The 16,738-nt window shown below is 33.1% G+C and overlaps 2 pseudogenes; one reads left to right on the forward strand and one right to left on the reverse strand.

Moving 5' to 3' along the window:
• Window positions 1–3,229: 3,229 nt before the first annotated feature.
• Window positions 3,230–12,452, reverse strand: LOC111472210 (annotated as a pseudogene).
• A 2,664-nt stretch (window positions 12,453–15,116) lies between these two features.
• The window catches only part of LOC111472211, a 5,311-nt pseudogene continuing 3,689 nt past the window's right edge, over window positions 15,117–16,738 (forward strand).

Genomic DNA, 16,738 nt, shown 5'->3' on the forward strand with positions numbered 1-16,738 from the left:
ATTCATAGGGACCTTCTGAATTGAATTGTTCAAGCTATTGGGGTCGAGCCTAAACGTCTCTTCGAGTTATCACCCCTAAACTGATGGACAAACAGAAAGGTTCAACAGTATTCTTGAGAAGTTCTTACGTCATTTTATCGATGCGCGACAGAAGAATTGGGTTCATATGCTTGATGTTGCTCAGTTTAGCTTTAATTGTCAACAAAGCTCGTCGACAGGGAAAACCCCTTTTGAAATAGTATGCGACAGACAACCACTGATGCCCCATGTCATTGACCACCCTTATGCTGGGAGAAGCCCTCAAGCGTACAACTTCACCAAAGAGTGAAATCAAACCTCCGAAATAGCACAAACGTACTTAGAGAAACCCTCCAGAAGAATGAAGAAGTGGGCAGACCGCAAATCAAGAGCATTAAAGTTTCAAGCTGGTGATCAAGTCATGATCAAGCTGAGATTAGAACAATTTAGATTCCGAGGATAGAACAATTTAGATTTCGAGGGAATTAGGTGTTAGATAAATCCCTACCTTTCAGTGAAAGTAATCCCTAATTCTTATTTAACTATTTTTTATTAGGTAATTTTAAACCCACACAATTAAAGTGAGTGGGAAGTACACGTCCATTGGATGCGTCTGAATTAGTTTACCACATCTTTCCATTTTTAGATGTAAATTGTTATTTAAATATCTCAACTAATAAGAAATTAAATCCATACGGTCTTCAGTGCAAATATTTTCTCTCCCTTTGTTTTCAGTTATTTTCTTATTCGGAGAAGTTTTCCTTTTGGCTGTTTTTTACTTGGTCGATGTTTCTCTCTCAATTGACAGAAGTCAACAAGTGGTAACAGAGCCTGGTTTACTTCAGACTTTGTTACTTGGAACGTCGATTTGTCGTCAAGAAAGGGGTGATTAGGAGGAGATGGCGGTTTCTCACACAAGTTCGGTGGACCAAAATCTTGAAGGTTGCACGAAGAAATCAGTCGGGAATGTGTTGACGACTTGAAGATAGTCGCACCTCAGATTTGTAGAGTTCGAAGAAAGGGACTTCAACTAATTAAGTTGGGGGATGTCACAGTCATGCTTGTACCTTACCTTAATAAGTTATGTATGAACTTTATGTTTTAAATTCTGTTTGTTTTATTTCGTGAATATTTTGCTTGTCTGTTTAGAGTTATCAAGTCTCAATCCTTACTCATGTGACCAAAGGTCTTATTCTAGGCTCTACCTCAAAGAACTCTCTCTAATAGGTGGGCCCGCCCCACAGGTCACGTAGTCACCTAAGGTTGTGGTGTACGTGCTTGCTTCACTGACTACCAAAAAAATCAATGCCCACCCATAGGATGGATCCATTGTGCAGGGTAATCAAATCAAACTTTCTTCTTGTGATTATCTCGATACTCTCTAGGAAGAACTAAGAGAGGAGTTCTTGCATTAAGCTCTCCCAAGTGTCTACAATACATCAACCATCTTGAATGTCGATGTACTTGGATCTCCACCAAAACATTGCATCATCGACTAGATGAATTTTTGCCAATGTAATTTTCACTTCTTATGCTACGACATTTTTGGCTTGAAAGTTCTATTCGAGGTCAAAGATAAAGTTCTCTAGAGCCTTGGCATCTCGAACCCCATAAAAAGGTTTGGGCTACGAAACCTTTATCTAGTTGAATTGTACTACAACTTAAACTAGGGCTTGATTCTCCACTTCTCTCATGGTGAGGACTTGTCTAGCGCTCAAATCTGCCACTTCATCCCTAACCACTCCAAAAGCTACTCTCAAAATTTTAGATATTTTTTAGACAATTTGAACGATCGCTTGTTGAGTATTGTCTAAGCCCTTGATATGTTCTTCCATCCAAGCAACAGAGCCCATCGACTTATCTCCCTTGAGCCACTAGCACTTGTGGCATTGAATTTTGGGGCCTTGACCCTAACCATTAATACATGGACATTAGCTTCTCAAGGCAACCTACCAGCTCGTTGATCCTATCAGCTTTAGCGAAAATAAAATTTATGCGAGCTTTTAAAAGCCCCAATTCATCAGGAATTTCAGTTAGGTAGAGTAACTAATTTTTTACCTTTACCAATTGATTAGTCTGGAACTTGCCCAGTTCTTTTGCAGCAAACATGTTTGTGTCCTACGATTCAAGGAGCCAACTTCGCTTTGATACTACTTATCACAATCGCACTATTGTGGCAGTGGGATAGCGATTATGCGACACTTATTCTAACTCAGTGAACAAGTCATTCGTATGAAAATCATAAGTCATATACAATTAAGACTTTTGATTGAACCTTGGCCATGTTTGAAAGAAAGTGTTTTAGAAATCGTGAGGAAGGAAATGCATTGATCTTTTTTTTTATCTTTTTTTTTTAAAAAAAAGCAATAGTATAGGCTAAAAGAAAATAAGCAACAACCACAACTTTGATAGCATATAACTTGAATAGTAAGAATTGATGACTAGTCACATACCTTATAGTACATTTTGAAGCATTTTAGCCCTGACGGGTGTAGACATGATTTTGTTGCCGGGTCATACACCCCCGTACTAACACAACAATAGTAGTAAATGTCTATCTAACTTGAAAGTAAGTAAAGGGGTTTGGAATGGGCATTCGGTTGTGGACAGACACGTCATGAACAAGCATGATTGGGACATCTGACACGTGACCGTAGGCAATACGCCTTGGACAAGCATGACCATGATTGCCTGCAGCTTGACTTAAGCTCACCTCGGCTTGACAAGGTATGTAAGTTGTAAAGTTAGTAGGCATGATCTCACTCCTTATGTAAATTATATGCATATGTCAATTACTGTCTTTTGAACTAATTAGGATACAATTGGTTACAATACCTAATAACTTGGAGTCTATTGCATGATGATAGATTATGGATCCTAAAACCTGAAGTTGTACTATACGAGATGGTAGAGCAAGTAGAGCTTCGACTGAGACCGACTCTACTCAAATTCCTTATAAGGAAAGGCATGCTAAGAACAAGTGTTGGAATAAGTAGATACCATGATGCTACAATTTATGATCTAGGCCACTCAAATAAACTAGGGTAACATAAACCGTGTAGAAAATGTGAGAATATCTAGGTGGTCGAGAGTGTTAAGATTTATGCCTTAAAGCCTCGTAATTAATTGTTTAATTTTAATAATAACTTTGATTATTTTATTTAAAGTTTAATATTATCCCACATGTGATTGACATACAAGTGGATCATGTTTAAGAATAACCTAAAGGGTCTATAGTATATGGATAAAAGTTTGTCGATGCTAAACAACTAGAAGGTTCAACCACACCAAAGGTAGTTCCTTCCGCATTTTTACATGAAGCTTTAGCGATGAGATTCTCGAAAGTTAGCTTTAATCCAGTGCAATGATTTGTTGGACTACAATCAAAATTGATTGCTATTTCAGTGGCTGAAGTTCTCTTGATGTCTTCTATGTTACTTTGCTAACTTTAACTCCATAATCCTATTAAAATAAAGAAGAACAATGAAATTATTGTATAAAACCAAATATAAATTAGGAATTAAATAATAAGATATAAATCAAGCATAGTCTTAGATTTTCTAGATAGTATATATAAGTTAGAGCAATTATCTCCAATGATATTAGATATTTTGGATAAATTAAAAATAAAATCATAAAAGCTTCATACCACTTTAAAACATCAAGAGTAATAGCGTCCCTAATTTATTACCTATAAAAGTAATTTAATGTACCAAAAAATAATACTAATAATTTAACACCCATCTTAAACACAAACAAATTTCAAACAATTAAAGATAAAATAAATCAGTTATTTATAAAATTTAAAATTTAAATTGTATTTATAAAATTTAAGTTTAAATATAATTAGAAAAAAATTAACATGTATGAGATTAATGAGGAAATATACCTGACCACGACCTTCTTTGAGATGTGGACAATAATTTTGATCAATTATGATTGGGTTTTTCACATTATCCATAATAATGTGTTGAAAATGAACGTTTGTAGCGAATCCATTGCTTGGTCTTCCCCAAGACTTAATCCTTACTCCATTCTGAGTCCCTGTGAATGTAGATGATTTCACTGTAACGTTATGCACTCCATCCTCCTCAGCCTCCATCCCTAAGCTCCCAATGCTAAAAACACATTCAACAAAATATCAAATGTTTTCTAACCTTTAATTTCCTCACTCTAACCTAATATATTATATAACTATTTTTATCCAAAATAATTTTAAAATAATTTAAATCATTTTTCTCACGTTCAAAATAACTTTAGAATATATTTTAATCATTCAAATTTAATTTAACGTTTAGATTATCTTCTAAAAATTAATGTGACAAATTTATTTAAACCCTTTAAAAAACATTTCTAAACATGTTCATCCTAATCTATCTTTAGTTACCTGATTCCATGTCCAGGTCCACATGTAATACTTTCGATCCACATGTTGGATGTGCCTGGACCGATGGAGATGCAGTCGTCACCGTTTCTAATGTTTGAGTTGAGGATGGTCACATCTGATGATTGTCGCACATGGATGCCATCAGTGTTTGGACTATCGCATGCAGCCAAGACATTCACTCTTGTCATATGCACGTTTTGGCACCGATTCATTACAATGCTGAACAATTGGCTGTTAATTGAAGATAATAATCCATTGATGTTCAAATTCTTTCCATCATTTATTTGAAGACTATCAATTCAAAACAATCAAAAGCGAGAATTAGTAAAAATTTAAAATAATATTGTATTAATCCAGTCATTTTCATTAAAATTTCAGTTAAAGAAAAATTTTCAAATTTTTTTTATATGGAGCCAACTTAAATTCTGCATACCCGGGCTCCAATGGGGCAACTCTTCCCTGAGTGTTTACAATTCCATAGGGGAGTTCCTTGCCCATCAATAATATCGCCAGTAATGGATAGCCCATTTATGTGATTAAATAAAATCCAAGAACTCGAATTAGCTAAAACTTGAATGTTCGAGGAAGCCACAAGAGTTCCCTCAATGAGAACAGTAATAGCATTGTTCTTACAAGGCCCATTAAATCTCACACTTTGAACGGAGAATATACCATCGGGAACGTAAATAGTGGCTGGTTCAGATGAGTCACAGGCCTTAGCTCATGCCGTTTGAAGCACAGGTGAGGCATCGGTCTTTTCATCGGGCTTAGCTCCGAGAGTAACAATATTGAATGTAAATTCAGCAGCTGAGGCATGGTTAAAAAACAAAAGTTGAAGGGAAAGAAAAACATGTAAGATTACAAGAAGAGACAAAGAAAACTTAATGATACAAGTGTTCATGATAGACTTGAGAGAAAGAAAAAGGAACCAAGTGATAGGAAAATAGAGGAGGTGTGGAGTGATATTTATAGGTTAATGCTTACCCTTCTAACTCTAATTTTAACTTATCAAGTAATACTTTATTCTTGTTCTATTTAACCATTATTGTTTTTATATGGTTTAACCATTTTTAATTAGGTATATCATGTAGGTAAATTTAATCAAATCCAATGATCATTTAACTCTGTCTTTCTAACATTTTTAAATTTAAGTCTATCTTATAAGATAAGACACTAATTGTCATTTTAATGATCGACGGTTCCATCTCATTTTTAAAATTATTAAATTAAAAAAAAGTTTCTTTATCAATATGATTTTATTTTTGTTTTAACTTAAAAGAGGGATGGGAAGATTTTAACTGAAAAAACCCTAATTTTTCCAACTCGTTATTTTTTAAAAATGGATGTTTAATCTTAATTGTTTGGGTCAACTAAAGAACTATGCAATGTAACAATATGTGTTTTATTGGCCTCTCAACCTCCTACTATAATAATAACAATTTACTAATACTGCTAGGTGTTTATATTTTTTTGATACCAATTCTATATCGATTCTCTATTATAATAAAAATAATAAAACATTCTATAAGATAGAATCAACAAAACACTATTATATATTTTTCAGTCTTTTTATCATGTCGTTGTTAGTGATGTAATAGAAAGTTGGTGACTTTTTATTTGCAAAGGTGTCACAATTAATGAGAGGCCAAATTGTTTGTCATATTTGTAACTATCCAATAAATTTATAAATGCTCACACAGAAAAAATTTACAAATATTATATTTTTCGAAGTCTTAAAGTCTATCAATGATAAGTATATCGATAATATGCCGTTTTTATATCTATCAACAATTTTTTTTTAATCATTTATAGACTTTTTTTTTTATTTTTTTTTTTTTTTTTATTGTCGCTTAGGGATAGATCTATATCACTATAATAGACATCTCTTTTCTCCTTTGATTAAATTGAACCCCATTATATGTTAGGTTCTTTCCTTTTATCACTTTTATTTTTGTAAAAATCATTGAACCACAATAGAAGTAGTTCAAAGTTTGTAAACTAAACTTTATCGCTTAAAATTAATGAACTAAAATCTAATTGGTGTAGAGACAACAAATCTAGGAGGGATGGAGGGAGAGAGAGATCAATGAAAAGGTAAAATAAGTGAGGGATGAGAGAGAGATATCTTATGAATAGGCAGATTGGGTGCCTTAAGCAACTATTAGGATTTACATATAACCCGGATATGAAGAATTGAAAACTTGTCACATCCCCCTATAGTACATTTTGAGGCATTTTGATCCTCGTAGGTATAAACATGATTTTGGTGAACGGTCATACACCGTCGAATTGACATAATAGAAATGATAAAGACCTAACTCCGTGAAAACAAGTAAAAGGGGTTTGGAACGAGCATGAGACCACAGACAACACGCCTTGGACAAACATGACAGTGACATCCAGAATGCGACTACAGGTAACAGACCTTTGACAAGCATGCTTGTGATATTCTCCTCCACTCAATTGGTTGATGTCTTTATCAACTAACTCTTCACAAACTAAGCAATGTAGAAGGAGGTTGACTTTAGCTCTCTCGAAGTGTTTCCAACTGATCTCAGTGTTTTGATATCTCTTCTGATCTACCAAGAACTTTTGTAAGTCTTTTCTTGATCTATTGATGTGTCGTATTTTTCAACCGAACTCTCTTCTACTTCCTTCGTAATGAGATTCTTCATCATGGCAGGAGGTCGTGTTGCCGCATTGTTATTGGTGTCTTCTTTATTAGCATACGTTTTAAGTTTATGACGTGAATAACATAACTAGTCCTCATCCATGGGAGCAATCAGTTCCTATATGATGCTCCCATGGATGAGTTAACCAAAAGTTCCCAGTATGAATTCAGTAGTCGATATCATTTTCACCATTTTGTTTATCGAGTATGGATCTGAATGATAGTGTGGTTTGACCTCATAACCACTCAGCATTTTGTTTGGGGCATGCAAATGACCTTGCCTTTAAGGAAAAAAAAAAAAAAAATCTATCCCTAACACGACATTGAAATCATTCATCTTGATTATCATAAAATCGGTTTGCTCAATCCAAGTCTCCAACTTGATCGATGTTCTCTTTGAAACTTTTGATATGGGTAAGGCTACAAAATTACAAAATTGACAGTTTCATCGTTCCAGTGTCTTGATGCTAGAAAGTGTTCAAGTGTTTCTCTTGGGTCTCTATCATGAAGTTGTGGATGGCTCTAGAGTTGATCATTCTACTCTGGGCCAATCTATAGTTAACCAAGATCTTAATGTACATAAGATCTCATTCTATTGGCTCTATTGTCTCTCCCACTCTCTTTCGGAAAGAAAATAGTACTTCAAGGTCCCCAATGCACGGGTTTTTGACGCTTTGACTTGGAAGGCATGGAGAGCCACCCTTTGTGGGTATTCAAATTCTCGATAGGCCACCTTGCATATGAAGCAAACGAGGGCCCTTATTTGTAGCTTTTTTGGTCATGAAATCTATCATGAATATCTACCTCTCTTTTGGAAGAATTCATAGTCTCATCCTCGAGCTTCAAGTCTACCACCTCCCCTTATTAGGGTTTATGTCCTAATAAACTGATAAGCCAATTTTTAAAAATTTAGATTTGTCCTAATTGATAAGAATAATGGTGTTTCAAATGGACCTATTGTGAAGAAGATTAAAAAAAAAAAATCAAAAAATATGTCAAGAACAGCGTTTGAAAATTTTATAAATTATGTAAAAGTCAAATGGTCAATTTGACTTATTTTTTTGTAGAGATTAAAGGAGATCGGGAATAAATCACGTCCACAAACGTCTTTTATCGGGAGACTATAAATATCCACAAGTAAAATTCAAATTCGTGAATGAATGTAAATCAGATCTCAAAATGAGACGTTTCCCTTAGAAATCTGAGCATCATATTTGCCATTTCTAAGTTTCAAGCCATTCTTGTGGTCAAATTGTACTCGAGACATTCAATCAAGTCTTGATCAAGTTCGATTGTGGGTGACTCAATTTAGAGCAAGATTTCCAAATCTTGCTTCTAGATCTTCGATCATAAGAGGTAATATAATTCTAGCCTTATCTCTTGGTTGATCCAAATTTCGTATAAGGAGGTGTTAATTACTTTGATTCAAGGGTTCTTGTTTCAACAAAAGCTTGGATCGTTGGGCTGGGGATTAGGGTTGCCTTATCAATGAGGTATCAGAGCCTAAGTTTACATTTGTGTGGCCGACTCTAGAATTGATTTTATCTTTCATTTATGCTATTGTTTATCTTTTCTTTAAATCTGTCCCTTTATTTTCTTGCTGTCATTTCCGCCATTATTCATCAACTTTTCACTTTGTTCTCATGTTCTTCCTAAAGATCATGTTGAGATCTTGAAAAAAAAAACTTATCATATTTGCTCTTACGATTGTGATTATAAATGATCTTTATCATTTTTTTTAGATCATTTGCATGTTTATTTGAAGATCAAATAAACTTCCATTCACATCATTTTCTTAATCCATCTAAATATATAACTGTTGTATTTGATATTTTTTTTCTCATAATCTATGCTTGAAGATAACTTTTAAATTTCCCGAATTCTGTAAAAAGGAGAGTTAGATCGTTCTTAAAATCTTCATGTCCTTTCTTTTTGGAATTTTTTTTAAAATTTTTTCAGTGTGCAATTCTATCCAAAAATGCCTTCGTGTTCCTTATTTGTTTGTTCACTGTCTTGTTTTATTTTTTTTATTTCATAATTAACTTATCTTGATTGCCTTGAATAACTTGCTGCTATCAAAATTGTTTTACCCATATATTAGCCTACATTGATCATAATTTAGTCACTTTTCCAAAAAGCCTTTCTTTGTGTGTATAAATACGAGTGTCACTGAGTGTAAAATCAATGACTTGAGTATTTGAAGTCTTAAACATATTTCACTACTGTTTGTACAATCATGAACCAAGACGAGGAAAATGGAGGGGAGATCAATGATCTAGTTGAAAAAGTCCAGAAGAATGAGAAGGAACTGGAAGATGAGATTCATTTGGCACTTATAACAAGAAGACTTGTTAAAACTCAAGTTACGGAGAATGATGTTGATGATCAAAGAGACAACCTGTTCCACACGCGGTGTTTAGTCAAGGGGACTGCTTGTAGTCTTGTCATTGATAGTGGAAGTTTCACCAATGTTGTAAGTACCATGTTGATCAAAAGGTTACAAATTCCAACCTAAGATCATCCTAAACCTTACAAGCTCCAATGACTCAATGATAGTGGAACAATGAAGGTAGTTTCCTAAGCTTTAATATCTTTTACTTTGGGAAAATATAAAGATGAAGTTCTTTGTGATGTGTTACCAATGCACGCTGGAGATATATTGCTTGGCAGATCATGACAATTTGATAGGAGGGTTATGTATGATGGCTATTTAAATAGATATTCTTTTGTAAAAGATGGTAGAAAAACCATTCTTGTACCTTTGAATTCTGCAAATGTATTTGCTGATCAATTAAAGTTGAAAGAAAGAAAGAGTTTGAAGAAAAAGAGTTAAAAAGAAAAACAAGAGTTGAGTGAAAAATAGAGAAAAATCAAAGAGAAAAAAAGAAGAATGAAAAAAGAGATGAAATTGAAGAAAAAAGGGAGAGAGAGAGAGAGATTTATTTGGTACAGTTGGAGAGGTGAGAAGGTTTTCACAAAAATCGAAGATTTTTTGTCTCTAACTATAACAACTTGGCTTTGCCTACTGTTTTTCAATCTCTTTTACAAGAATTTGAAGACATGCTTCAAGATAAAGAAATACCTCCCATTAGAGGTACTGAACATAAAATAGACTTCATTCCAAGGACTGTCAATCCTTATAAGTCAGCTTATCGAGTCAATCCAACCGAGACAAAAGAAATTCAAAGGCAAGTGGAGGAGCTCATGGAGAAGGGCTATGTATGAGAAAGTTTGAGTCCATATTCTAACGAGGGGCAGTCAATCACTCATTCACTAAACCAAGATATTCTTGACTTTAAACACAAATCCCTGAATAACTCTTGTTTCTATAATATTTTTAGTTATCGCTATTTTGGTCAAGAATATACTAACTCTTAGTAATTCTTCGTAAGTGTACCCACCATTTTCAGACCTCAGAGATTGGTCCCAACAATGGTGTCGAATGAAAAGCCAAAGTTGGCAACAGACCTAAGAAATCCTATCCATTTATGGAGTTTGTGTTGTTTCGACTCCCATGTTACGACCCTCCGAATGGGTAGTTGCTCTAGGGCAACATGCAGGTGGAACATGGGAATCTCACAGTGCAACCTAGTGGTGGAGACCATAGGAGGTGTTGATATACTTCCTTCTCCCACTTACTATAAATACTTTCTCTATTCACCTTGTTATTGACTCATGCAAATACCTTTCGAATGGAGGACGCTCCCAGGGCGACACAAGGCCAAGCATGAATCTCACGGTGTGAATTTTCCAGAGAGCGTAAAAGGAAAACGATGTATCTCATAGATCTTTTTTCTCCCACTAAGTATTTTAGACGGTTGGGTATACTTATTACTTAGTTATGTTCCGGCTAATTAAATATAACTTAAGTCTAGGTGATTTTTCTAAAACTTATATCACTTAAACATGCTCATAAAACTGGGCTAACTAAGCTCAAGTACTGATCCGATCTCCAGGTAGTAGGTGTTCCGTATACCGTCAACTTAAGTACCTCCAGCCTTAGACAAGATCGTGCCAAGTGAGCTTTCTTGTAACCGCAATTTTGTAAGACATCGACCTATTTTAACTATTAAAATTGATCGTGCTCAATTTTTAACCCTGAGTGAGCATGTACTTATCTTTATTATAGATTTTAACGTCTATCTCGTTTTATGACGTTGAAAATAACCTATAACATGTATCTAAAATGCTTTATATAACAATTATATAATCATCCATTCCATGCAATAATATAACAATTTATATCTATCACTCATGGAACCCTAAACATGCATACTATACATTATAACACTTATAACATACTTGGAAGGCATGAAACATGCTTAGCTATGGTGGGATTTTGAATCTATATGACATACTTTATGCATATACATTTTTTATTTAATTAAAACATACATTCATAATGCATAATTAATTAAACACGCTAAAGTGGATTGATTTTGCATTTTAAAACAAGCAATTAACTAAATTATTACATTAGTAGTTAAAAATAACTTGAACCGCTCCCGAGTATCACGAACTAGGCGAACCAGAGCCCTTAAAATCGTTGAACCGGACTTCAAAGGCAGAAAAAACACCCGAACTGCCTCTTCCATCTTCTTCTTCGGTTCAGCTTGCTATCTCTTTCATTTTCGATCAATTACAACCTAAAATGGACTCTAATGACTCCATAAAAATTACAAATCTTTCTTCATCATTAAAGCCCATACACATTAGGCTTATTACAATAATTGTATCAAATGGAAGCATAAAAAAAATGTCAAAACCAAAACCATCCACTTTAGCAACCATAAAATTTCATTCATGAAATGGTACCCACCATGATCAAATTAATGTAAATAAAGTGCCTAAAACTTGCTATGATACCAATTGAAAGTGTTAATGTAACACATGCGGAAGAATTTGGATCTTAGGCACTTTTAAAACATCAATTATAGTAAATAACTAGCATGTTCATAAGTATTAAAACTTAATGAGTTTGAATACTAACCTTTTGTAGTTCAAATTTCTTTTTTCTCACGAACCGGTTTCGAACCACCACTAGTGTCTTCTCCACTATCCTCCGGCCTTAGAACGGGATTGTGGAATCTGGTGAGTGACTTAAACTTACGTTAATTTCTTCATGCTCGTTCCAAGTTCGAAGTACCATTTGTAAAAATAAGAACCCCCTTTGTTACATGATTTCTTCTTCATATATATAGATATAGGATCTATGGAGCAATTACTTAGAAGTACATTATGTGCAACAGCCCTTCCTATCTGATAGAAAAGGATTCCATGATCCTGAACCGATCTTACCTGGGATCGCAAATCCCAAGTTTGTCTATGAAGAGCAGATCTAATTATATTAGTGTCTATAATTGATTTCTTCTGCATAATACTAATCGATAGAGCCTCATTGGTAAGTGCTACGGGAGGGATTTTGTATATATGAAGAGAGTGTTTGTGAGAGGTTTTTCTCAAGGTTTTTCACCAAGAAGAACTTTCATGTATTATGATCACTTTATTTATAGAGTCATGTTTGCATGTTCATGCAAATTTGAGACCACCAAATTTTGACACTCAAAATTTCACTCAGATGTTTGGGATTATGTGGCAAGCATGCATGCTTGAGTTAACCAAATTTTGACACTCAAAATTCCACTCAAATTTGTGGGGTTTATTTGGCAAGCATGCAAGTTTGGTTAAACCAAATTTTGACACCTCAAAATTCCACTAACATGGATTTTTCCATTAAATGAAGTCAACATTTTGACTTTCTTCATTCTGATTCAACAATCAATTTGAATTATTAATTTCAAATTAAATTAATATTAAATGATTAATTAAACTATTTAATTAATATTTAATATTAATTAAAATGACAATATCAATTAATTCTGACACATATTTGATTAAGATATTAAATCTTATTTAAATATCTCAAATTCTCTCTTTTGGTTTAATTCGTAAATAAAAAAAATGCGGTTAAATATATCGTATATATGTAGCACATTCTCTCTAATTTGAATTCGAACACTTCGAACTCACTCATCACACTGTACTATGGTTTANCATGGGCTCCAACGATCCAAGATTAACCGGTTAAACTCATTAACCTTGTTAACCAATATTCGTTAAACTACTAGGACATTCTACTATAGCCTAGTAGTTGCACTCCCCTCACTATAGATATATTTCTATCCATTTGATATAACCATGATTAGTAAATCGATCCTCACAGGTTGTCCATAACTAGAGCTGGGTCAATTTAACGTTTTACCCCTGAAGTTACTTCTTGTTTCTTATGTCTCACTGATTCTCTAATGAACAATTGGTTTGTGGTCCGACTAGTAAATCGGATGTCTCACTGATCCTCTAATGAACAATTAGTTTGTGGTCCGACCAGTAAACCGGATCCCTCTCAAGCCAATGAGAGGGTGGGGCCCCTTGTTCAAGACCTGGAGTTGAGTCAGTACTTAAGGAAACTATCTTTCTTATATCCCTAAAAGTGGGTAGGAGTGAATCCATCTTGCACCCCACGTCCCCAGCCATTTACCTAGTCTTACCCCTGAAATGGGAGGCCTATTGAGTCGGCGAACTTGAGCCACTCTCACCCATGTAAATCTAAGGATAATTCCAAATAAACAGGAGTTCATGGTTAGCTTAGGATTAAGATCGAGTTACCTAGGTCATCGAATGAAAAGAAAATCAGTCTCAATAGTAAACGACATTATAAAGTGAGAGTGATTTTCTTCATGGTTTGATCTTATGCAATACTCATTACATAGGACACCCCACTCACATGTCTCCACATGTACAATTTTAGTGATCATATTGTTTATATCATATACAAAAGTGGGCCGCATCCATAGTGTCCCCAGAATAAGGTACTTAGCCTTATCTTTATACTATAGATCATTTTGACTATATACTTGAACTTGATCAACTCTTATGTCTCTACAAATAGTTCAAGTAATCATACTATAGCCAGAGTGTTCTTAGTTTATTGAATTTAGATTAATGATCGTAAATTTCACTTTATTCAATAACAATCTTTACTAAATAAACAACAATAATAACTTTATTGAAAATAGAATATGTTTTTGTTTACAAACTATGAGTTTTAGGACATAAAACCCAACAATATTTAATTCAATCTATAAACTAGAAAATTTATTAAAGTTCACAATGAATGGAAAGTTACACAATAAATAAGTCATATACTTATTAAATATTTTTAATATTGAAATATTTGTTAAACACGAACATAAAATTTAATTTATGACAACAATAATAACATTGAATTGATAATTTTTTAAGGTTGGTAATGGTTATCTACTTTTTGTAGGAGATGGTGGTCTCCTCCACTATTTACCGTAACTATAGCATCTGCAAAGTATTTCTTTCTGCATACTTTAAGAAAGAGCACCGTTGCACAAGCTCGTAAAAATATTTCTCATCATTACGACCAGGTAGTATATGGATGCATCAGTTTCTTAGTCTTTTTCTTTTCGTCCTTAGATTCATGATATCTCTCCAATCTTATTCGTATTCAATCAAAAGATAACTAGAATAAAGTTGAAAATAACAAACAAAAGAAATGTAAGATAACTCAAATAAGTATTAGATTATAGCGTTTGAGTAAAGCAATGTTAAATAAATAAATTGAGACTAGAAGTGATCCTAAGATATAAAATTATGCTTAAAAACAAGAATTTATAGCTCCTAATAAAGTGAACATTTCTTTTCTTTTGATAACTTGATCATATGAACCTCAAAATTATATGTATTCAATCTCCTTAAAATTATAGAGATTTCGAATCTTGATGTGAAGAATTATAGAACAAATCACCGTATCAACCCTCAATCTAATTACTAATATACCCTCAATATCCAATAACATTTCTAATTATTCTATCTTAATACCATTTGTATCAAATTATTCTCTCTTATTTGGTTGTATAGAGCAATTAACTTTTTTCTCTCGATGTACTAATGTGTCATCTTTAAGGTTCGTATAACCAACTTTTATTTATTAAAAATTTAATAATTTATATGATGATTTGTTGTTCTATCACAAAATTTCTTGCAATAAAGAGGGAAGATGAAGCTTTGAGGATTGCACAATTGAGGAAAATTTGTGTTGTTATTAAGAAGGTGATTATTATTATTATTACACAACTATACATATTTATTTTCACTAATCTCACTTAGTTATCCTAATATTAATAGGCAAGAATNAAAAAAAAAAAAAAAAAAAAAGAAAAAAAAGAAAAAAAAAAGCATAAGGTTTTGGATATAGGGTGTGGTTGGGGAACTCTAACTATTGAAATAGTAAAGCAAACTGGATGTCTCTCCACTGCCATTACTTTGTCCAAATAACAATTGCAATATGCCCAAAAAAGGGTTCAACATCTTGGCCTTCAGGTAATATCTCTTTCTTATGCACCTATTTTACTTCTTTCGATTGTTGTTTGAGTTAAGGTATTTTCTTAGTTTCTTAACAATCTAGAGCTATCATAAAGTTTATCAAGAAGTAGCATCCTACTTGATAATCAAGTGCTAACCTTAAGCTCATATTGAATTAGGGTAGCATCCGAATTACTTAAAAATCAAGGGCTAACTTAAGCATAACATGAAGCTTAATGACCTGATCATAATACTTAATAACATTCAATATTCTAAAGTGAGCTTAAGTTATATTAAACTTCTAGGCCTCCATAAATCTTGGTTAATCATTAGAGGCACTTCAGTCATTTCTCTTAAGCCTTAGCCTATACCCCCTAACTTGATTTAAATTCTAAACTTGATCCAAACATCTTGAAATATTACATAACCCTTCATGTTCTTGTATATAGGCTTTACTTAAAATATTGGATTATTAGGAGGGTATTTGGACCTTGAAATATTTTAAAGGAATGTTAGGGACATTTTGGTCATTTTACCACCTTAAACTTAGTTCGAACCCCAACTGTGATCAATAGTTCTAAAACTTTATATAATTCTTTCACATTATAAAATAAGGCTTCATATAAAGTTTCATGATATTAGGAGATCAGTTGGGTAATTAATGAAAGGTAAGTTATTTGAGGGGCATTACAGTCATTTTACACCCTTACTTGGTTTCATTACTAATCATTTTGATCCAACCTTCTTATAGGATCCTATTGAGTTTCTCGTTTGCGACTATCCAGAATTGTCAAATACAACTAAATATGATAGGATCCTATTGGGATGAGTTTTCAAATGAAATAAAGCTATTAGTCATAATATGCATGAATTAGTACTATAACATAATAATTATTTGATTAAACTATAGATTTAGTATGTATCTAATAGATCACAAAATGTTTTAGATTCATGAACTTTGAATCTAGCTTAATGTCCTTAAACTTTTGAAAATGAAAACTTTATACTAAACTTTTAATTTTGTATCAAATAAGACATTAAACTTTTAACTTTTTGTTCGATAGTAGATGACTGTCAGAACCTAAATTTCGAGACTAAAAAGAAGAATGTGAAAAATAAAAAAGTAAAATAAAAGAAAAATAAAAATTCGATAAAATTTATATCAGAATAAAGAAAACAACACCAAAATTAAATACAAGAGAAAATCTAATTATAAGAATGTGTTCTTTAAATTTATTATAAAAGAGAAAAATGGGTTTGAGATACAATTG

The sequence above is a fragment of the Cucurbita maxima genome, unplaced genomic scaffold (assembly GCF_002738345.1).
Source record: "Cucurbita maxima cultivar Rimu unplaced genomic scaffold, Cmax_1.0 Cma_Scf00068, whole genome shotgun sequence".
Lineage (NCBI taxonomy): Eukaryota > Viridiplantae > Streptophyta > Magnoliopsida > Cucurbitales > Cucurbitaceae > Cucurbita > Cucurbita maxima.